The sequence below is a fragment of the Hypanus sabinus genome, chromosome 20, assembly GCF_030144855.1.
Source record: "Hypanus sabinus isolate sHypSab1 chromosome 20, sHypSab1.hap1, whole genome shotgun sequence".
Classification (NCBI taxonomy): domain Eukaryota; kingdom Metazoa; phylum Chordata; class Chondrichthyes; order Myliobatiformes; family Dasyatidae; genus Hypanus; species Hypanus sabinus.
This window is the reverse complement of record NC_082725.1, coordinates 14,077,235-14,100,944: the sequence shown is the minus strand read 5'-3', so window position 1 is coordinate 14,100,944 and position 23,710 is coordinate 14,077,235. Positions and strand designations below refer to the sequence as shown.

At 42.0% G+C, this 23,710-nt stretch overlaps 1 protein-coding gene across 1 annotated transcript in view; it reads left to right on the top strand.

Moving 5' to 3' along the window:
• LOC132378312 (adenylate cyclase type 2-like) overlaps positions 1-23,710 on the top strand; it is a 507,293-nt gene that overhangs the window by 17,632 nt on the left and 465,951 nt on the right. Inside the window, exon 2 of the mRNA XM_059945128.1 lies at positions 11,231-11,275. The gene's annotated coding sequence lies outside the window, so the exon portion shown is untranslated. The remainder of the gene's footprint in view (positions 1-11,230; positions 11,276-23,710) is intronic.

Genomic DNA, 23,710 nt, shown 5'->3' with positions numbered 1-23,710 from the left:
ATGCCACGCCAACACACTGCCGCAATTTCCAAATACATACAAGTCGATATAGTGAATAAAGTGAATAAGTCCCAAACTCCGTGTGCTCTGTTTCTAGTTACCAGTCACTAATAATCAGTGCCTTTCAAATTTAAACCATGCAGTATCTTTACAAGTTTCACTTTCCGATGCTGTGAACTGATGATCTACGTCCTTGGCAAAAACTGAAGCAAAATAATTACTTCATATTTCTGCCACTTTGCTCTTTATGATTATGATGCCCTTGGAGCCTGGCTTTTTCCATGCACATTTATAGAATCTTCTTTACTATTCATGATCTTCAGTAATCTTCTTACTTCATCACAGCCTTCACATATTTTATAACATTTCTCCTAACCTTTTTATATATTCTGTGTTGCGCTTGCCTCAACTCTCTGTGTATTTAATTGATCTGTCTTCTTTGTCCATTATTTCTTCCCTTGATTTGTCATTCACTGTATTTCATTAGTGTTCAGTTTGTACATTTTAGAATACTTTTATTAACTAGATCCAGTGAATGTCCTAAATATTTCCTGTTCATGTTTGCTAATATTGTTCTCTGTTATTGAGGTAAATTGCAATCCATTAATTTGTCTATCGTCATGCTTGATTCCTTCTCAATTATTATTTTAGTTTTTGTCCTTTATTTTTATTTCACTGTTTAGCTCTGGTTCATTCCCCAACTACGGTGATGAAGTGCTTTGAGAGATTGGTCATGGCTAGAATTAACTTCTGCTTAAGCAAGGACCTGGACCCATTGCAATTTGCCTACTGCCAGAATATAGAAACATAGAAAACCTACAGCACAATACAGGCCCTTCAGCCCACAAAGCTGTGCTGACATGTCCTTCCTAGGCTTACCTATAGCCCTCTGTTTCTTTAATCTCCATGTATACATCCAGGAGTCTTTTAAAAGAGTCTATTGTTCCTGCCTCTACCACTGCCTCCTGCAGTCCATTCCACGCACTCACCACTCTCTGTGTAAAAAACTTACTCCTGACATCACTTTTGTACCTACTTCCAAGCACCTTAAAACTATGCCCTCTCGTGCTAGCCATTTCAGCCCTGGAGAAAAGCCTCTGACTATCCACGTGATCAATGTGTGGATACGATCTCACTGGCTCTCCAGTGTGTTTTTGGACAGGAGCAATGCTTATGTCAGGCTGCATCGGTTCCTGTGCACTTCAGTAATCCCCAGTCTTCATACAAGGGAAGGTCACTTCATCTCTCAAGCCTGGGGCATGGCTGATGCAAGGCAGCACGGTAGCATAGGGGTTAGCACAACACTTCACAGTACCAGCAACGCAGGTTCAATTCCCACCGCTGTCTCTAAGGAGTTTGTATATTCCCCCGACCTCGTGGATTTCCTCCAGGTGCTCCGGTTTCCTCCCACAGTCCAATGACAGAGGTTAATCGTGCATTGTAAATTGTCCTGTGATTAAATTGTGGGTTGCTGGGCAGCACAGCTCAAAGGGCTGGAAAGGCCAACGCTGCATCTCACTAAATAAATACATAAATGTAACCTGGGTTCGACTCTCCAGTCTCTATTTGATCGATTGATCTAGTGCTCTGATGTCCCTAAGAAAATCCAGGAAAGGACCACGAGCACGAACTGCCTTGAGGAGACCAGAGATGGGGTTCAGGGCCACGGTGGCCTCCGTTTCTCACCAGTGGAAGTGCCAAGGAAGATTGAAACATCGTGGCGGATGTGGAGGAGGTCTGATTGGTGGTCGCTCTCCCCGGAAGGAGTGAGTTCGAGCGGCCGCTCTCCTCAATGCTGACAGAGGATGTTCTTGAGATTTGTGTGATTTGTCGGTGTGGACTGTAGTTCATATCGATCTCCTTCAGTTTTCTGTGTTTTCATTCTTGTTGCTGATTGGCCGGTTTGGGGGGGGTTGATATCCTTGTTGCTGTTTTCTAGGTAGGCGATATATTCATTTTTGTACGAGGGAGGGGTTGGGGATTTGGGGTCTGATGTTCTTGTTAGTGTTTTTTTTTGTGTGGGAGATCTGGTAATTTTTTGTGTGCGAGACAGAGGGTTGGGGTTTGTTGTTATTGTCGCTGTTTCTTTTTCCTTGTGAGTTTTCGTGCGAGGGAGGAGTTAGGGTGGGGGTTTGGGGTTTGCGAGTTTTTGTTTCTTTTTCTTTCTCATGTGGGAGGGGGAGTTGATGCCTTTTCTTTCAACGACTCCTGCGGTTTTCCTGTATTTCGTGGCTATCTGGAGAAGGCGAGTCTCAGAGTTGTATTCTGCGTAGTGTTTGATAATAAAATGAACCTTTGATCCTTCGACCGTTGCAAGATGCTAAAGATGTCCATTAAGACCTCCAGACTACACAGTCCCTCAGCACCTGACCAGGTATGTTGTCCAGCTCTGCAGCATTGCGTGGGTTTACCCTGATTAGGATTTTCCTCAACTTGGCTTCAGCCAGACATAAATATCGTACCAGAGTGAGAAATACAGTAATACATTGTGGAGTCTGATGCACAGTCCTTCTCGTGCAGCTTCAACAACACCCTCTGCAACTGAAATAGAAAACTCCTCTTTTTGTACTCAATTCCTCTTACAATTACCTTCCTAATTACTTGTTGCTCTTGCATACTTGGTATACGTAATTAATGCAAATGTCTAATCAGTCAATCATGTAGCAACAACTCAACACAAAAAAAGCAGGCATGGTCAAGACGTGATTCAGTTGTCGTTCAGGTCAGACATCAGAGTGGGGAAGAAATGTGATCTAAGTGACTTTGACCATGGAATGGTTGTTGGAGCCAGTCAGGGTTGATTGAGTATCCCAGAAACGGCTATCTCCTGGGATTTTCACACATGACAGTCTCTAAAGTTTACAGAGAATCATGCAAGAGATAAAATCATCCAGCGAGCAGCAGTTTTGTGGCGGAAAACGGCTTGTTGATGAGAGAGGTCAGAGGAGAATGGCCAGACTGGTTCAAGCTGACTGGTGGGCCCCAGTAACTCACATAACCATACGTTACAACAGTGGTGTAGAGAAGAGCATCCCTGAATGCACAACACATCGACCCTTGACGTGGATGGACTACAGCAGCAGAAAACTACACAGGGTTCCACTCCTGTGCCTAATAAAATGGCCACCGAGTGCATTTTCTCACAAAGTTTGCACTGGAATATCCAGATTCCCGTGCCCCTCAAGAGCTCTGCATTCTCCCTGCAGCTAGATAACTTGCTATTTATTTTCCCTCCCGAAATGGACAAGCTTATATTTGCACTTATTTGCAGATCTTCACCCATTCCAGTATGGCAATTACTAAGTCCAGGTACAACCAATTGCAATAAAAATCAATGCCATATCAGATTAGATTTTAATGGTTACTAACCGCACAATAATCTAAAGTAGCAACGCTAATTCATTAAATCCAATTCAAGTGCTGAAGAGAAAATAAAATATTTTGGTTACCATAGGAGGCAGAGAATTGGTATAAATTTAACTTCTGTAACCACTCGTACCTATGCACAAGTTCTGTCCCTGTACTTTGCAGGGATTTTAACTATATTCCGTTCTGCCAATATGATACCAGTAAGGAGTAATATTCACTTCTGGTTGAAACTCCTTGCATTTAGATTCTCCTCTTTAAGCCCATCACCCTTACTGGGGCATAGGGCACTGACAGCAGCTCTCCAGAGTCCCGTGTCCTGAGCCAGTCTTTCGAGTGTAGCCAGGTGTGACCCATCTTCATGATGTATCCTTCCTCTCCCAGGATGAAGTCTTTGAAGCTTTTGTTGGTGTTTCTGTAGCTCTGGGCATTTTTACAGGGCAGGGTTGCTAGCCCCCATGTCCAACCCTCCTCCTTTCGCAGCTGGGCTTGGGAATCTCCATAGCAGAGTTTCACTGGAAAACTGGCATATGTATAAAATGAAATCTATCATTGTGCACATGCAAGCTGCTGAGGGGTTTCTGCCCAAAACATCGACTGTACATTTTTCCATGGATGCTGCCTGGCCTGCTGAGTTCCTCCAGCATTTTGTGCGTGATGCAAACTCCAGTTCAGTTTTCTGCGTTAATGTTCAGTTTTTTTTTTGTGATTTCACAGTGGATGTGTGCTTCGATTTCTTGTTATGTGGAAGAACGGGAGGTGAATGCAAACTGGGCACAAGGCTTGTTAGGCTGTACTAGAGGCAGGCTCTCGATGTCCATAGAGCTGTCTGTTCAAGCTCAGTAATCTCCTTGCGAATGGAGCAAGTTTGCAATTTCCAGGCAATGTGCTTCTGCAGAGAGATGATGACCAGAAAATGTAAATCTAAAATTTTCCTGCTAGATTTGTATTTGTCGCATGACTGCCTATAATACAGGCACCCGGTGACACTTTGGGAATAATACCTCAATCTACAAGAGATTCTAGAAGGAATGGCCACTGAAAATTGATTTTACAATTGAATGCCCACTGCACAGGCAGCTGTCATGACAGTTAATGACCAGTTTCACTTGACAGGAAACTAATAGCGTCTCCTGGGAGACCTAAATTGTCCCTTTTAACTCTAACATCTCAAATTATTGAGGAAGGTAAACAGTGACAAAGTGAAAATGCAATAATTGGGAACAGGGATGAGCGAGTGTTAGAGGTCAGGGGCTGAAGCCTGTGTTTGGAGTCCAGGATGGAACAGTCTGCCGTCACAGCTCAGAGATCCCGGGAGTCAGGTTGTCAGGCACTGTTGAGGTCAGCTATCCACAAGTCAGTGAATCCTGAGTTGGAGGTCCATATGGGTGGGAGTCGCACGGACCCACCAGGCCACCGAGATCAGAGGTCCGTGCAAGTTCAGAAGCAAAAGCCCAAAGCACTCCACAGTAGAAGGTCTGTGACCCCAGAGGTTGACTCAGTCGAGGCCTGGAGGTCAAACACATGATGAGCGAGTCTTGAGGTCAAGGCTTAGAGGCCAGTAAAGTGCGAAGGGCAAGGCCAAAGGCCAAAGTAGAGAGCCCAAAAGGTCAAAGACCAGAATCGGTGAGTCCAGAGGTAGAGGCCCAAGGGGTCAAATCTGCAAGTCTGGGCCAGGGACAGAGGTTGGAGGACCAAAAACTGAGAGTCCAAGGCCAAGGACTAAAGGCCCAGAAGTGCGGTGTCCAGGAACCGGTGGCCTCTCTGTGTGTGTGGGAGAAATAGAAAGGCACTTGTTTTGCTGTTGTTGTCTGTTTTGTTCTGTTGTGCCTGTTGCTGCCTGTATTGTCCTGTTGAGCATTGTAGGTATCCTAAGTTGGTGCCAGAGCATGTAGCAACATATGCAGGTTGCCCCAACACATCTTTGGGTGTGTTGGCTGTTAATGCAAATAACGCATTTCACCGTATGTTTCTCTGCAATTGTGATAAATAAATTTGAATTTGCTTCTCAATCTGATTATATCACCACACAAAAGATTGCCCATATGTCAGGAATGTGTGGTTTTACTTTGGAATCCTCAAAAGGTAGCCAGGATTCTGAGGAACTGCCAGAGAGAGGAAGTTAAAAAAAACTGTATTTATATTGTACGTTTGATTAGATCATAAGACTGTCAGACACATGACTAAATTATTATCCTCTCAACCCCATTCACCTACCTTCTTCCTGTAACCTTTGACACCTTTACTAATCGTGAACCAATCAACCTCTGGTTTAAATATACCCAATGACTTGGCCTCCACAGCTGTCTGTGGCAATTACTTTCACGGATTCCACACCTTCTGGCTAAAGCAATTTCTCCTCATCTAAGTTCTGAAGGGACATCCTAATCTGAGGCTGTACCCTCTGTTCCATGTCCACTCTATCCAGGGCTTTCAATATTTGATAGAGTTCAATGATATATCCCCTCATTCTTCTAAATTCCAGTGAGGACAGGCCCTGAGCCATCAAACTTTCCTTTTACATTAACCCTTTCAACCCTGGGATCATTCTCGTGAACCTCCTCTGGACCCTGTCCTGTGCCAGCACATACCGGTACTTTCATAGATAAGGAACCTAAACCTACTTCCTATACTCCAAGTCTAAAGGCTGATTATACTTCTGCGTAGTAGCCGACACCGTGGCCTTCGTCAGTGGCCTGCGCTGTTGTGAGCATTTACACCTGTGCGTTTGTGTGTCTGCATTGCTCTGAAATTCACTGCCAAAACACTGGTTGGCGGTGGGGTTTCTATGCCACTGTGTAGAGTTTCTTAGTGTACTTCAAACAATGACGACTGAGTGCATCATGTTGGAGTTGGAACTGATAAATGTTGAACAAGGGTTACTTTTATTGAAATTACTGCAACGCAGAAAAGAGAGAAGATGTCGGAGGAGATGCTATCTACGACCATTGAACAGATTGAGGCAGAAGGAGGGTGAATTTTCTGTGCTTGTCTGGCCACTGAGAGACATGGACAAGGAAATGAATTTCAAATATTTTTGGATGTCAGCAGGTAGACTTGACGATTTGGTTCATCGTCTCCAACCATTTATTTCACATCAGTGTACGCACAGTATGCCTATAGACAGGAAGAAATGCGATGCTACCAAGCGGACCAATCACAGTTGCTGTGGTCTGCATCGCCACGACACGCAGTTACACTTTTGGAGAGGTGCACGCCAGGCTATGGCATAGGGTATGGCATAGGGTACAGCGTAGGTCACGCGGCTACGCCGTACCTATGGCGTTCATTTGATGCAGAAGTATAAATCAGCCTTAATCCTCTCGAAGTGATTGCTAACACTGCATTTGCCCACCTCACCACCAACTCAACCTGCTTGTTACCTCTGAATTTCTGAGTTTGCTTCCTGCTTAGAAAATAATCTATGCCATTATTCCTTCTTCCAAATTGCATGACCATAAACTTTCCTGCTACGTACTGTATATTCCATCTGCAACATCGTTGCCCATTCTTGTAACCCGTCTAAGTCCTGCAGATTACCTGGTTCCTCACCAATACCTGTCCCTCCACCTATCTTCATATGGTTAACAAACTTGGCCACAAAACCATCAATTCCATCATCCAAATGACTAACATTTAATGTGAAAATAAGTAGTCCTAACACTGACCCCTTCCTTTGCCTCCTGCCAGTCAGCCAGAATTCTATCCATGTTAAGATCTTTCCTGTAACTCAATGGATTCTCATCTTGTTAAGCAGCCTAATGTGTGGCACCTTGTCTAAATCCTTTTGAAAATCCAGGTAAACATCCATTGCCTCTCCTTTGTTTATCCTGACTGTTATTTCTTCAAAGAATTCCAAGAGATTTATCAGACAAGATTTCTCCTCAAGGAAACCATGCTGACTTTGGCTTATTTTATCATGTACTTCTAAGTACCCCCAAGACGCATCCTTAGCAATAGACTTCAACATCTCAGTCACTGAGTCAGGCTAACTTGCCCATAATTTCCAGTCTTTTGCCTCATTCCCTTCTTAAAGAGTGGAGGGACATTTGCAATTCCCCAGTGCTCCGGAACCATTCCAGAATCTATTGATTCTTGAAAGATCAAGCTGATGATGATGGAATCCTCATGCAGAATTCCCTAATTTGCAGCTTGAGTTGGTGGTGAGGAAAGCAAGCGTGGTGTAGCATTCATTTTGAGAGGACTAGACTATGCAAGGATGTAATGCTGAGACTTTATAAAGCACAGGTGAAGCCTTACTTGGAGTATTTTGAGCCGTTTTGGGCCCATTCTTGTAACCTGTCTAAGTCCTGCAGACTAGACAGGGGGTTGAAAGGCTTGTCATATGAGGAGCGCTTGATGGCTCTGGGCCTCCACTTACTGAAGTTCAGAAGAATAAAGGGTGACGTCATTGAAACCTATTGAATGTTAAAAGGTCTCGATAGATTGGATGTAAAGAGGATGTTTCCTATGATGGGAGAGTCTAAGACCAGAGGACACAGCCTCAGAATAGAAAGGCTTCCTTTTAGAATGGAGATGAGCAGAAATTTTCTTTAGTCACAGAGTGCTGAATCTGAAATTCTTTGACACAGGCAGATGTGGAAGCTATCACTGGGTATATTTAAAGCAGAGATTGATAGAATCTTGATTAGTCAGGGCATGAAGGGATATGGGGAAAAGGCAGCAGATTGGGACTGAGAAGGAAAATGGATCATTCATGATGAAATGGCAGAGCAAGTCCATGGGCCAAATGGCTTAACCCTGGTCCTATATTTTATGATCTTATGGTCTTATCACTACTAAAGCCTCTACAACCCCTTCAGCTACCTCTTTCAGAATCCTGGGGTGTAGCCCACCTGTTCCAGGTGACTTATCTACCTTTAGACCTTTCAGCTCCCCAAGCACCTTCTCCTCAGTAATAGCAACTACAGGAGTCCCCCCCTTTACAAAGGTAGAGTGTTCCTATGAAGCCTTTCTTAAGCCAAAATGGCATAAAACGAAGAACCATTAATTTATATGGGAAAAATTTTTGTAAAAGCGAAAATCCTCTTTGTAATGCAAAAACAGGTTACTAGTGTAGGTCTTTTGTAAAAGTGAAGTGGTGTAAATCGAACATCCCTAAAGCGGGGGACACCTGTACACTCACTTCTGCCTCCTGACACTCTTGCATTTCTGGCATAACTATTACTGATTACTGACAAGCCTGAGAAGTACACAGAAACTTTTCTCAACAGTTTAATGGATAGAGAGTATCTAATGAAGTTTGTGTAGCAGACAATGTTCGAAAGTAATAAGAGGACACTGTTGGTAATCATTGATAGCAGCATGAATTACCACTGATCTGGGTCATTCATTAGTTATTAATTTGGAACCATGAGTAACCATGCTGAGTCCTTTTGTCTATACTATCTTCCTGTAGGATTCTCTTGATCACCTGTCATAAACTTCAAATCAAATTTATGCAATGTATCCTTCTTTAATTCTTCTGGTAATGCTACAGTGGGGGATGATGATGTCAGCTCAGGCCTGAGAGGCCAGCGTAAGGCAATTTCATGCCTCACAAGGCGCAGAACGAAAGACCGTGTGGCACGCCACTCCTCACACAGACATTTTGCAGTATTTTTTTCTTTATTTTACAAGGTTGAGTTGTGAGCTCAACACTCAACCCAGGATAGAAAGCGTACTCGGGAACAGCCCAACTGGATTTGAACCTGGGAACCTCCGTTCCGGAGTCTGGCACTGCTGTCACTGCGCCACCAGCCGACAGTGGGTGATAAGGATAATCTCCACAGACATTTGATTATAACTGCACTGTGAGGGTGAAGGTGAGGACATGGGGTAGGGTTGAGATGAGTGCGCTGTAATCAGATCCTCGCAATACACGATATATATAGCAATTCTGTTTCCATTAATTCAATGAAACCGCCATAAAGTTATGAATGAAATGGGAATATCAGTATAATAATGTCTAAACAACTGGCTTTTGTTTTACCTGTTTATATTACTCTTCTTCTGAAGACAAACAGCTTCATATTTGTATAGTTAAGGTTTATGTACAAGGGTGATTAAAATCTGAGCTTGATTTGAAGATTCTGCTTATCTTTCTCGGTAAGTTAAGTTTGGAGAGTCGGGTAGGATCTAGGTGCAATTTAGGGATGGTGATCACCACCACAAAAATGGATCACCCTTAAGAGGGTTGTGGAGAAAAGGGGTCAATTTACAATGAGGCGGCGCAGTAATATAGTGGTTAGCATGACGTTACTACAGTGCCAGTGATCTGGGTTCCATTCCGGGTGCTGTCTGTAAAGATTTTGCACGTTCGCACTCCTACCTTTGTTTCCTCCGAGTGCGCCGGTTTCCTCATGCTTTCTAAAGGAGTAGTAGGCTAATTGGTCACAAGGGTGTGATTGGGATGGAAGGGCCTGTCATGGTGTTGCATTTCTAAATAAATACATGACAGCTGAAGTATTTACAAAGTTCATTCCCCCCGTGTCTGAACTTTCTTGCTGGGTGTACTTTGTGAAATGTGTGGCAGGATTTTCCGTTGTGAGGAGTTTCTTCAGTTTTACTGTGCTGTATTACAACCTGAAAATGTTCCCACCAATGCAAGTTGCAATTCCTGCTGGTTTGAGCTGGAATGTCCTTCCGGGCCTTTTGCAGCGGTAGTGGGAGGGACATAACTGCATGCCATATTTTTCTGAAGTGTAAATATATGAAACTGACAATGAATTTTGTTTACCTGGGATAAACTGAGGTCAGATTTACTGTTCAGTACTGATGGGGAGTTTTCTCATTGAAGTGTTCTTGAACATATGGCATTGTAGATTTATAAGTATCAGAAAATTGCATGGCAACATTTATGAGAAGTTTGGATAGGAACAATCAGGGTATGGAGGGCTAGGCAAAGGTTGATTAGACTAGGCAGAATCACAGTTTGGCACAGACTAGATGGGCTGAAGGGCCTATTTCTGTGCTGTAGTGCTCTTTGACTCTGACTCTATAACTATAATCATGCCTATGTGATCAAACAATGATCAATCAGTGATCAGAAGGGTACCAACCTAAGAAATATCAGTACTTAATATCAGTTTGAAAACTGAGATGATGGTGATCCCTGATGTTCTGATTATTTATAGTGGATGAGATGATAATGATGTCTTTTGAAACTGGGGCATAATTATTTTCCTAGGTAAATCTATGAGTCATGTAAGTAACCTTTTTCAATTTTACATTTGAGGACTACAAGACAGTTTATTTCCATGTGTAAAATTTAGACTTGTCTTTCACATTTCTCAGTTGACTTTAAAAGTAAAGCCCTGAAACACAATTTCTTGGAACCTTTAATTATATGAAAACAGTTTAAATGATTGCAGGCTCAAGTGTAGATTAAATGTATTAATAATATAGCCTTGGCTTCCCTGGTGTTTTTGCTCAATAATTACCATCATACTCACCACAGAATGTTGAACTTGGCAATTAATAGTGCAAGGACCATTTTGGAAACCTGATGATGGTTAATAATTTCAAGCAGCCTCTCTGATTCAAAAGTCAAATGGTTTAAATTGCGGAGTTTCAGAATGGTTTTAAATATTTTAAATGCTCCTGTTCTTTTTTGGAATTGACTAACATTGGGTCGGACTTAATCTCATATTTTCTTATAAATTCTCACAGAGGAAATCACAATTTAACTTTATAAATATGTGAAATAACTTATAATATGCCAGTTATATTGTTTATTTGTTTCTTGTTGTTGAGAGAGAGACTCTTAACTACCATCAGCCAATATTGGGTTTGTTGATGAAAATTCCTTTTGAGAACTGAAGCATTAGTTATTAAATTTTCTTTGCTTTTATTCCCATACCAGGAAAATCTGCAGGGATGGATTTGGTCGATTCAGGAACTACTACAGGTTGGCCATTTTTTTCAAGTTTGGTTATTGTCAAGGTGTTGACATTGGGAAATTAACAGGGCATCTAATTCCCCTTCCCCCTCTCACATGCAATAACAATGATGCAAATGTTCAGAAAAGGCTACTCGGCTTTGCTAAAGGAAACACAGTGCTTTGATTATGCTTGGACAACAAAATTTCCATTCTAAAACTCCATCTTCAATAAACTTAGTGGCAAAGACAGAAAGGCCTAGATGGAGTGGACATAGAGAGGATGGTTCCTGTAGAGGGGGAATCTAGGACCAGAGGGCACAGCTTCAGAAGGATACTCTTTCAGAACAGAGATGAGGAGGAATTTCTTTAGCCAGAGGATGGTGAATCTGCAGCCGTGGAAGCCAAGTTGTTGGGTATATTTTAAGTAGAGGTTAATAGATTCTTGATTAGTAAAAGTGTAAAAGGTTACGGAGAAAAGGCAGAAGAAAAGAGTTGAGTGGGATAATTAATCAGTCATGACGGACTGCTGGAGCAGACTCAATGGACCTAATGGCCTACTTCTGCTCCTGTGCCCACTTCGGTAGAAATTTCCTGAATGGAGAATTCCTTTTCATTTTAGTGCTGTCTTTGAGACTACAAGAACACACAAAAATGTGGAGGAACTCAATGACTCAGCTTCTATGGAGAGGAATGACAGTCAACGTTTGGAGTCGAGAATCTTCATCAGTGCTGGAAGGAGCGGGGGAAATAGCAGCGTAAAAAGATGTGGGGAAGGGATGGAGCAAGAGCTGGCAGGTGATAGGTGAATGTGGGTGAAGGAAGGAGTGAAAGGAAATGATGTAAGAAGCTGGGAGGTGGAAAGTGAAAACAAGTGGCTGAAGAAGACAGAATCTGATCAGACAGGGCAGTGATCCATAGAATAAAGGGAAGGAGGTGGGGAGAGAAACCTGTGGGAGGAATATGAGGGTGTTGGGCAGATGAAGAGGGTGGAGGAGGGGAAAGAGATGGGATTATGGGGCTAGTGGGATAAAGGTAAAAAGGAACAGAGTGGTTACTGGAAGTTAGAGAAATTGATATTCCTGCCAACAGGTTGGAGACTACCAAGGCAGATTATGAGGTGCTACTCCTCTGAATAGTTTTATTATAATCAGCATCAACCCTCACCCTGGTAGGAGAGCAAGCCGTGAACAGACATGTCAGTGTGGGAATGGGATATGGAATTAAAGTGGCTGGCCATCGGGAGAACCCAGCTGGTAAGGGAGATAGAGGAAAGGAGCCCTACACTTCCTTCCTTGCTGTAATTCAGGGCCCTAAACAGTCCTTCCAAGTGAGGCAAACCTCTACATATGAATCCATCAATGAAATCAGTGCTTCTGGTGTCATCTTCTCTACATCAGTGAGATCTGTGGCAGATTGGGGGATCACCTCATTGAGAATTTCAATCCATCTGCCATACCCGCTGGGATGTCCATAACTTTATATCTTTAAGCTACTGATATATGCACTGAAAGCTATTCTGGATATATTCAGCGATATACGTCTCTGACCCAGCTGCCCTTCGCGAATTTCCCAGTGCATCTCTGTAATGGGCTGTTACCTCCAATTCTTTCTCCACAAATGCTGCGTATCAAATTGAGTTTAGAGATGCTGGAAATTTGAAATGAAAAAGGAAAATGCTGAAAACACTTCGTAGGCCAGGCTGCATCTGAGGGAAAGGGAATATTAACAGTTTCTCTTTTCACAGATGCTGAGGGTTCCCACAATTTCTTACTTGCCCAGTTGCTTATTTCAAACATGTTAAGATTTCCAATTACTGTAGCTTTTCACCGAAGTGCTATTCTTGAATTTTTGAAGTTTTGGTCAAAATTACACTTTGGTTGTTTCAAATTCTTGTCATCGCCCTCTCTACACAGCAACAATGGAAACACAAATTCTATAGAAGTCAGCTGAAGATTGAATTCTGGATCTATTTATTGCAGAAAATAATTATGTCCTGATGAAGGGCCTCAGCCCAAAACATCAAGAATTTACTCTTTTGCATGGATGCTGCCTGATCTGCTGAGTTCCTCCGGGATTCTGTGTGTGTGTTGCTCTGGATTTCCAGCCATCTGCAGATTTTCCCATGTTTATGTTTTCCTACCTGACTTTTTCTCAGCAATCTCAATTCAGAGATATCTTTTGAGATTAAGTTATGAGTGAATTAGCTGCTGATCTTTTTTTTTAGGAGAGGGGAGTGTTGTAATCTCAGCACCGTGCTCCTTACTTCTTTGTTTCTGTTTTATTCTCTACAGCTATCTTTTTTGCTCCATAGTCCTGTAAATTTATGCTCCATTTTACATATTAATGTACTGAATAATTTTTAAACGCACTAAATAATCCTTTAAAAGCCCCGGGCATTATCTATTAAATTGGACAGTAGCATACCATCTGTCCATATTAATCTGGCTGCTGAGATTGAATTATGTCACTGGATCTCCATACAAACAGTTGAACAGAAGGAGTTCATTAAGAATTGAGGCCAGAAAAGAAGGCATTAAATTGCAGGAGAGGGCTGTTTAGTTATAACACATCATTCTCATTCTGTGTCTATGTAGACATTTTGTCATTCAAAAATCAAAATCTCAAAAAAATATCAAAGTATTTAAAACAGTATTTGCTGTAGAAGTGCATGTTGCTAAATCTGATTGAAGACCAAACAAGTTGCTGACAAATGATACACTTGCTTAGCTTCGGAAAATAGTTAGATCTAGCACCGACTAAGAGGGGAGTTTACTTGCATACCTTCTGCATGGCATCTCAGAGCTTCCTGTGCTTAGCAGGGGGAAATACTCAGATTTTCATGTAGAACTGTCAGGACTGCCTCAGGAATATGCAAGTCAATACATTTGGACTACGTGTGTGCAATAATATGGATTTGGTAAAGTTGTAAAATATGCAGAATAACTCCAGTTTTCTCTGAAATTTAGAAACGTTGGCACCTTGTGTTACTCTTGTTGGCTTGCTTTGTTTAAAATCACAGCACTAGTCTGTGCATATCTCTTGACCCACTTCACCGTCTCATGTTTTGACACACTGGATGAACAGCAGTTTCCCTGCATCTAAGAACTGGGAAGAAGTTCCTCAGCCACTGACTCCATTCCTCTCCTTGCCAGCGGTTACAGGATAAGCCTGACTGTTCAGAACCTTGATGTCATTCATACTTGACCCCAAGATCGTTTTTATTGGCATCATCACTAATTTCACTTTGTAGACCATTCAGCTCTGCCCCAAGTTCATCTGCTGTTTGAATCCTTAACCAAGCCCTGGCTTCTTCCAGACTTGACTGTTCCAAATTTTCCCTGAGCAGTTTTGGTTCTCCATTTAGACCTAATCATCTCTGGCCTATCCTGACCTACTTTGGCCCCTATTCTATTTATAGAATATAGAATAGTACAGCACATTACAGGCCCTTCGGCCCACAATGTTATGCCAACCTTCAAATCCTGCCTCCCATATAACTCCCCACCTTAAATTCCTCCATATACCTGTCTAGTAGTCTCTTAAACTTCACTAGTGTATCTGCCTCCACCACTGGCTCAGGCAGTGCATTCCACACACCAACCACTCTCTGAGTGAAAAACCTTCCTCTAATATCCCCCTTGAACTTCCCTCCCCTTACCTTAAAGCCATGTCCTCTTATACTGAGCAGTGGTGCCCTGGGGAAGAGGCGCTGGCTGTCCACTCTGTCTATTCCTCTTAATATTTTGTACACCTCTATCATGTCTCCTCTCATCCTCCTTCTCTCCAAAGAGTAAAGCTCTAGCTCCCTTAATCTCTGATCATAATCGATACTCTCTAAACCAGGCAGCATCCTGGTAAATCTCCTCTGTACCCTTTCCAATGCTTCCACATCTTTCCTATAGTAAGGCGACAAGAACTGGACACAGTACTCCAAGTGTGGCCTAACTAAAGTTTTATACCCCTGCATCATTACATCGTGACTCTTAAACTCTATCCCTCGACTTATGAAAGCTAATACCCCATAAGCTTGCTTAACTACCCTATCTACCTGTGAGGCAACTTTCAGGGATCTGTGGACATGTACCCCCAGATCCCTCTGCTCCTCCACACTACCAAGTATCCTGCCATTTACTTTGTACTCTGCCTTGGAGTTTGTCCTTCCAAAGTGTACCACCTCACACTTCTCTGGGTTGAATTCCATCTGCCACTTCTCAGCCCACTTCTGCATCCTATCAATGTCTCTCTGCAATCTTCAACAATCCTCTACACTATCTACAACACCACCAACCTTTGTGTCATCTGCAAACTTGCCAACCCACCCTTCTACCCCCACATCCAGATCGTTAATAAAAATCACAAAAAGTAGAGGTCCCAGACAGATCCTTGTGGGACACCACTAGTCACAACCCTCCAATCTGAATGTACTCCCTCCACCACGACCCTCTGCCTTCTACAGACAAGCCAATTCTGAATCCACCTGGCCAAACTTCCCTGGATCCCATGCCTTCTGACTTTCTGAATAAGCCTACCATGTTTTTTATTTTTTTATTATTCTGATATGCAAATATTTAAATATGAATATATGAATATGAATACGCAAAGCAAGTTGTTACCTCTGTAGCAAGCTCCCCCTCTCCATGCATCTGATGCACCCAAAGGAACGGCAAACTGATACAGTTTGGCACCAGCAGCCTCGCAGGAGTTACCGGTCAGTGTTGCACTCAACGTAGGGCTGCCGTAGGGACTTCAGCTCCGGATTTTTCCCTTGGGGTTTACTCCCAAAGTCTTCCTCATGAGTTGGTATCACCACAAGGCAGCAGAGGTTTGAGATCAGAGTTTTCCTTCATCCAGATGATCTGCCAACTATCGCTGATGATCCCCATCCACCCAAAGCAACTGTTTTTAAGGTGCCAGTAATTCACCCTTACCCCTTCTTCTGTCAGTAGAAATGGTTCCACCGGGCTTCATAGCTAAGCTACACGTGAAGACCTGGAGATGGATTTAGTTGTCAGAAGCTATTTGAGGAGCACACCATTGGGAGCATTTAATAGGTGGTGGAAGTTTATCTCCATTGTCACCCCTGCCTATAACAACCTTAAGGAACCTAAGAATACTTTAATGTTCTTAATATGCAGTTATTATAATACAGGAGAAGTTTGGCTCCATATGTTTCTTGATAAAAATACAAAAGTATTCACATTATAGTAGTGTTGAGGGTTTTTATTGTGGGGTAGTTTGCCTGTTCAGTATGATATTGAGGAGATTTGGTCTGGTTGCTTCCAGTTGACTTTCCCTCCACTGTCCCCACAGGCAAAGTTGACAGAAAGTAAAAAGTACTATTCGTAAGTAGGAAGCTGCTTTGGCCCTGTCAGCTTTCCACAGGGCTGGTTACATGAAAGAACTCAGATTCATATTAGGATTCACTTACTTATCACCTGCACATCAAAACATAGAGTTAAATGTAACGCCTCATTTGTATTTACAACCAACACAATCTGAGGATGTGCTGGTGGCATCCTGCAAGTATTGCCACATATTCCAGGGGCAACGTAGTATGCCCAGAACGTTCAGCAAAGCAAGCCCCTTTCTTCCTGACCATTCGGATTTTTGTTCTTGGAATTTTATAGATGTGCAGCACAGAATGAATCAACTTCACACATTGTGCCTCACTGACTGAAAATGCTACACAGGTGCACTTAAATCGGTAAATTGGTTTATTATTGTCATACATACTGAGGGCAGAGTGAAAAGCTGGTTTTGCACGCTTTTCATACGGATCGTTTCATTACATTGAGGTAGTGCAAGGAAAAAGCAACATGGAACCCCAACATGTTTTAGGTCATAACATTTATTCAGCTGTTTTCTAATATATGAATCCATGGCCTTAGATCATTGATCGGAAGTTTGCAAGATTGGAGCCTAGCCTGGACTTGACCCCACTTGGCAAGAGACTTTCTGGACCCAGCCTGAGCCCGAGGCCTTCCAAGCTCAACTTAGTCATTACTGTGTGAGTGGAGTGGTCTTGTGTATGCTGTTCAGGAGTAAGTAAGTTATCTAACCTGTCTGCAGTGTTGGGTCTGATCAGTGCAAAGTGACCTCACCTGAACCCAATTGTTCTGTTGGCAAATGCACCTGACTAGTTCCAATCCCAGCTGGTCCTGCTGTGATCCATTATTGACCTATCCACAGTAATTCTTCAACCTGCTGATAAGCTGACACTTCTTTATAGCAAGATAATCAAATTGTTTGACAGGCTGTCTAGCAATCCCTCTTTCCCCTCAGAACTCTGACAGAAGATTGATACAGGCACTTACTCCAGCCTTTTCATTTTCTGTGATAATTTGCAGTTAGGATTGATCAACTCTTTGGTATTCTCATTTTCAACGTATTCTCTCCATGTCAAAGTAAAACCTACATTTTCTTCAGCTTGTGTATAAAAAAAGTTAACGTATCCTGGACCTCAACTGCCTCTGACCTGAAGAGTTATGTTTCTCTGAGCAAGCTTTCCTTTCATTTCCCTTCAGTTCCTTTTTGAAATGTGTGTAAAAATAAACATATAGTATTGCATTGAAATGTCAGTCCAGAATAAGCGCTGAAGTCCCATGCTGTAGAATGGTGCCTGAATTTAGACTGAAACATTCAAATTTTGATGTGTTTTTGATGTAGGGTGGAGCTCAGGATGTTTCAGGATGTTACAGTATTGAAGAATAGTTAGTTACTCCCTGTTATGCCCTCTGTGTTTAAGACAGCAGTAAGGGTCCTCCTTCTTTGTCTGTCCTTGTCCATCCTTTCTGTTCTGCCCCGGGTATGGTGCAGAAATTACTGCCTCTACGGTATGGCACCAAGTTGTCTTTGGCCTCCTGTGTTTCCTTTACCCTTCAGGGGTCCTATGAAGTGCTGTCTTAATGATGGAGTTGGCCTCTCTTATCACATGCCCAATCCAGCTGCAATGTTGTCTTATGTTGATTGTGGCCATGTTCTCTTGATGACACTGAAGGAGTAGGGCATGATTGGAGATCTTTCTTGGCCTAAGAGTGTGGAGGATCTTCCGGAGGCTGATATTGAAGAATACATGAATGTTAATGGGTATTAACAGGGTTCTAATTTTCCTATGCCTTCTTCAGCTACAATCTGGTCCTCCGGTCATGGGTCCTCTCCCAAATCTCTGCCTTCAGGTACCAGTTGAGCTGCTTCTTTTCTCCTCAAGGAAAGGGTGGAGTTTCCAAACCGGGAACATGCATGTTTGTTGTTAGCTAGCCTCTCAATTTCTTGGTCATTGTCATCAAGCTGATAGTGGTTCACACTAGAGGTAAACTCCACAGGGACACAGATGCAGTCAATGACCACTAGAATGAAAGTTTCAGAGATCTACCCTTGACATGAGTGACCTTGACTTCATCCCACAACAGCCTTGCCATCCATGCGTTGGCCTTCAGTGTCCAAGCACATCCACATTGCCTACACTTCCTTCAGCATCAACATTATCCAGACTCTATTAATTTAACAAAGACTCTGCTTTTCCATTATTTGTACAACTACCACATTTTTCTACATTATATTCCATGGACTGACCTGTGCATTTCACCTTGATGTACGTCTTCCTCTCTGCTCACAAACCACCGAGTTCAGCATTGTCAACAAATTTAGAAACACAGCGTCGTGTATTTAATATTTCAATAATATTTGAGTAATCTTGTGTGTGTGTATATATAAATATATAGTTTAATTAAGCATTCTTGTGCATTAAAATAATTAATTACCAGTTATATGTAAAAATACATTAATTGTACATGTCGTCACACTACCACGCTTAGAGAAAAGCCAAAGTTAGGCTTGCATTTTGGACTCCATGTCTTCCTTTGAATTAGATTAAAACATTACACACAGCATTCTTTTCCCTCAACCAAGTTGCTAATTTATATCATTAAAAGCTGGATCCCTGCACTATCCCACTGGTCAGCCTGAGAATAACCCATTCATTCCTGTGCTTGGCCTCCTTTCCAATTCTCACTCAATGCCAGGACATTACACCCAGTTCCTTGTGCTCTAATCTTGTTGACAGGACCTTATCAACAACTTTATTTAAATCCAAATGCATCATATCCACTAGTTCCCCATTACCTATTCTAGCCACATCTTCAAAGGATCAACAGATTAGTGAAAATAAATTTCTCTTCATTAATGCATATTAACCCTCCTCAACCTGATTAATCTTTTCCAAGATGTTCTATTGTTACATCCTTCAAGAATTTTCTGGCAGAAGTGTTTGGTTACAATTGACTTCAGGTATAAGAACAGAGTTGTATTGTTGGAGGCATTGAGCTTCTGGTTTAGACTGCATTTATAGTGCTGCGTATGGTTTTGAGTCTTTTTCTGTAGGAAAAGTACATTGTATCACTGTCTCTGTTTAAGATGTGGAATGCATTAAGTAAGGCTTAGTCCCTTAACAACTCTCCATCGTCTATAATTTGCAGCTATCTGTCTCTGTGTTGCTTTTGTTATATAATGTTTTTTGGACTGACGTGATGTGTCTGCATCTTGTTGTTTCTTACATACAAGAATCATGATAACAAGATGGGGGCGGTCACCACGGTGGCATAGTGGTTAGAGCTACACTATTGCAACGTGGAGCATCGGATTTTGGAGTTCAGTTCTCTAAGGAGTTAATGTGTTCTTGCTGTAGAATGGGTGGGTTTTCTCCGGATGTTCTGCTTTCCTCCCACGTTCCAACAGCATACTGATAACTAGGTTACTTGGTCTTTGTAACCTGTCTTGTGATCCAATAGGTATTGAATAGGTAGGTTGCTGGGCAGCATGGCTTTTTGGGCCAGAAGGGCTTGCTCTGCCCTGTGTCTCTAAATAAGTAAATAAATACATACATACATACTTGGTCTCAGCAATAAACAACACAATTCCTGCACAAGCCCCCCCACAGGGCGTGAGGGAACACTTGGTCAGGCCCTGGGGATTTATCCACCTAGTTTGCCTCAACAAAGCAACTACCTCCTCCTTTGTAATCTGTATACAGTCCATGCTGTCTTGAGACAAATTAAGGTTCAGCAATTCCCAGGGCTGATGAAGCTTTCCAATGGACCCTGTGGGAGGCTGCTTTTGCTCTTAATATATCTATAGATACCCTTGGGATTCTCCTTCTCCTTGTCTTCTAGGACAACCTCCTGATTAGCGGAAAGAATAGTAAGGCACTAATTAGTAAAAAGGGGGTGTGGGTTGTGCTAACAGCTAACAGGTAACTGCAGACAAAGCCAAAAAGTAGAAAAAATGGAATGCACTCTAGTTTAAACGCCAGCTTCCCCATGCAGCACTAAGAAATCTTTCTGCGAGGATATTAGTTATTCTCCCCCCCCCACCCCCCCCCCCACGATCAGGTCCACAGCATCCCATCTGTATGATTGGTTGAAAAGGCAAGATTTTATTCAGGTCATTATTGGCACACACGGGAGCTTGCCTTTAATGTAACTCAAAAGGGTGCAGATGATAGAGCTCATTCTTGTGGTAGGACTCATCCAGATTTTACTATTAACGTACTCTGATCCCTGATAATTATGAATAATTTAAGTTTGTGTTTTTCTTGTGAATGTGACTTATATGATACAATGGGCCCATGATGTTGCTGGAAGTAAGTTTTTCATCGCCCATGCATGCACTTGTAGATATGACAATAAACTTGAATTTGAATTCAAAGTTTGAACTTGGCCGTGTAACATCAGACAGTCCCAGAAGTTGACCTGCATGGTCCATTGAAATTTTCCCAACAGGTGGCTTCTTGCACCAAATCAAAACACTGAGGTCTCTTACAAATAAATGAGGTAAGTAATGGGCACACACACTGAAAAGTTGCATGCAGAATTTCCTTGGCGACACTGAAGAAATTCTCTCTGAGCATTTTGAGCCGGATCAGTGAGTTCATTGATCTGATGTGTTGTAGGTGAAGATTTGCCTGTGGCGAGCACATAAAAAAGGAGAGTGGGACCAATGATGCAGTGGCCTTACTTCATTATATGAGAGTGTGCTCATTGTTAATGCTGCTCTTTGGTCTTTTAGCCATTTTCCTCACTTACTGATCCTTGCTGGAGAGCCAACATAATAATGCCTCTTACTTTGACTGTGATGATTTAGTAGTGCACCAAGATCCCTGTAATTAGCAAAGCTGCATTGCATGATTTTCCTAGATCTGCGCTGACATTTGGATGTTCTTAATACACCACTGTTATGCCTGGTGATGCTTCCTTCAGTGGGTGTATTTGTCTAATTATACCTTTGCACATCTCTTGCTTTGGGCAGTTGCAAAATTTCATCAGTCATTGCTCTAGAAGCAGCCTTGTTCTCCAGTTGTCACACTTAGGCTTAACTTTGGTGGTTTGAGTGTTAATGGGATTGTGTGCACTGACATAAATGTGAAAAATGTAAGCATTGTTCCCTAGCAAACGAGACTGTCTCATACAACTCCTATGTTGAAACTGGAAAATAAGCTAAGCATTTTGTTTCATGGTAGTGAAATAGTAGTGCAGGTAAAATTTTGTGGTTGTGTGTAGTTTATAAAGGATCTTTGGGGACCTGAGTCACCCCAACCACAATCTATTCCAGCCGCCACCATCTGGGAAACGGTACCGCAGTATAAAAGCCAGGACCAACAGGCTCCAGGACAGCTTCTTCCACCAGGCCATCAGACTGAATTATCATGCTGATTTGAGTGTGTTTCTATGTTACATTGACTGTTCTATTTATTATAAATTACAATGATTACATTCGGATGGAGACGTAACATAAAGATTTTTACTCCTCATGCACATGAAGGATGTAAGAAATAAAGTCAATTCAATAATATTTCTATAAAATTTTAACGTGCATAATCTTAAGGTGATTGGAGGAAAATATAGTGGGGATATCGGAGGTAATTTTTTACACATAGAGTGATAGGTGTGTGGGAAGGTGTTTGAGGTAGCTACATTAGGAACATTTAAAAGACTCTCAGGCACAAGGGTGATAGAAAAATGGAGGGCTATACGGGAGGGAAGGGTCAGATTGTTTTTAGAAATAGTTCAAAAGTTGGCACAACATCATGGGTTGAAGAGCCTGTACTGTGCTGTACTGTTCTATGTTCTAAAATTGGCAGAACTAATCCCATAAAAATTTAAGCAAAGTTCAATGTTCAAAGTAAATGGCGCCAGCGAACAGCAATTCCTCAGGCGACATCTTCCAGACAGTCAATCATTTCAGCTTTTCTGCAGATTCCACTTATTCTTTTTATCTTAATACGGTTTTTGAAACTGTTGGAACCTGTGACTTACAGTCTGCTTTTCGATCGAGTGAGGTAGTGCTCTGCTGTCCTTGAGAAAACTCCAGGAGAGAAATGTGAGCGTGACCTCCCATGAAGAAAAGCTCAGAGACGAGATGAAGGGTTACGATTAACTTTATTTCTCGCCGATTAAAACTTTGAGGTAGATTGAGATATTGAGGCAAATACGGAGGAGAGTGAGTGTTTTTTGGAAAGGCCACTGATTCGAGTCGTTTTCCTCAGAGGGGCTGCTAATTTGAGTCACTGCTGTTGGGTCCCAATGCTCTCGGAGATGTTATTGAAATTCTGAGATTTATAGATTGGACTATAGTTCACATTGGCCTCTTTCAGTTCTACGTTTTTTCACCTTCTCATCCAATCTTTCTTGTTGCAGATTGGCGAGCTGGGGGTTTGGGTCATCTGTTAGTGCAAGGGAGAGGTTGGGGGTGTTTTGGTTTGCAAGATTTGCTTCATTTTCTTTTCATTGGGAGAGGGATAGAAGTCTTTCTTTCAACTGCTTATATGGTTTTCTGTGTTCTACAGCTATCTGGAAAAATGACAAATTCCTGCATTCATACTTTGATAATAAAATTAACCTTTGAACTTTTAAATTTTATTATCCAAGTACAGATATGTCACAGTATACAACTGTCAGATTCATTTTCTTGTGGATATATTCAATAAATCTATAGAATAATAACCATAACAATGAAAGACCACCCAACCAGAGTGCAGAAGACAATGAACTGTGCAAATACAAAAAAAATAATAATAATAGTAAACAAATGATCAATAAATGTAGAGAACATGAGATGAAGAGTCCTTGAAAGTGAGTCCATAGGTCGTGGGAACATTTCATTGATGAGGGCAAGTGAAGTTGAGTAAAGTTATCCCTTCTGGTCAAGATAGCTGAGGGGTAATAACTGTTCCTGAACCTAGTGGTGTGAGTCCTGAGGCTCTTATGCCTTCTTCCTAATGGCAGTAGTGAGAAGAGAGCATGTCCTGGGGGGTGGGTTCCCTGATGGTGCTTGCAGTGCAAAATGCTGGTTATTTATGAATGTAGAAACACATTGCATGAAATTGGATTTAGAGTACTTTGTAATCACAGGATCGTTACATTTTGGTTTTGATTAACTAGATATATTTAATCACAATTTTCATGTATT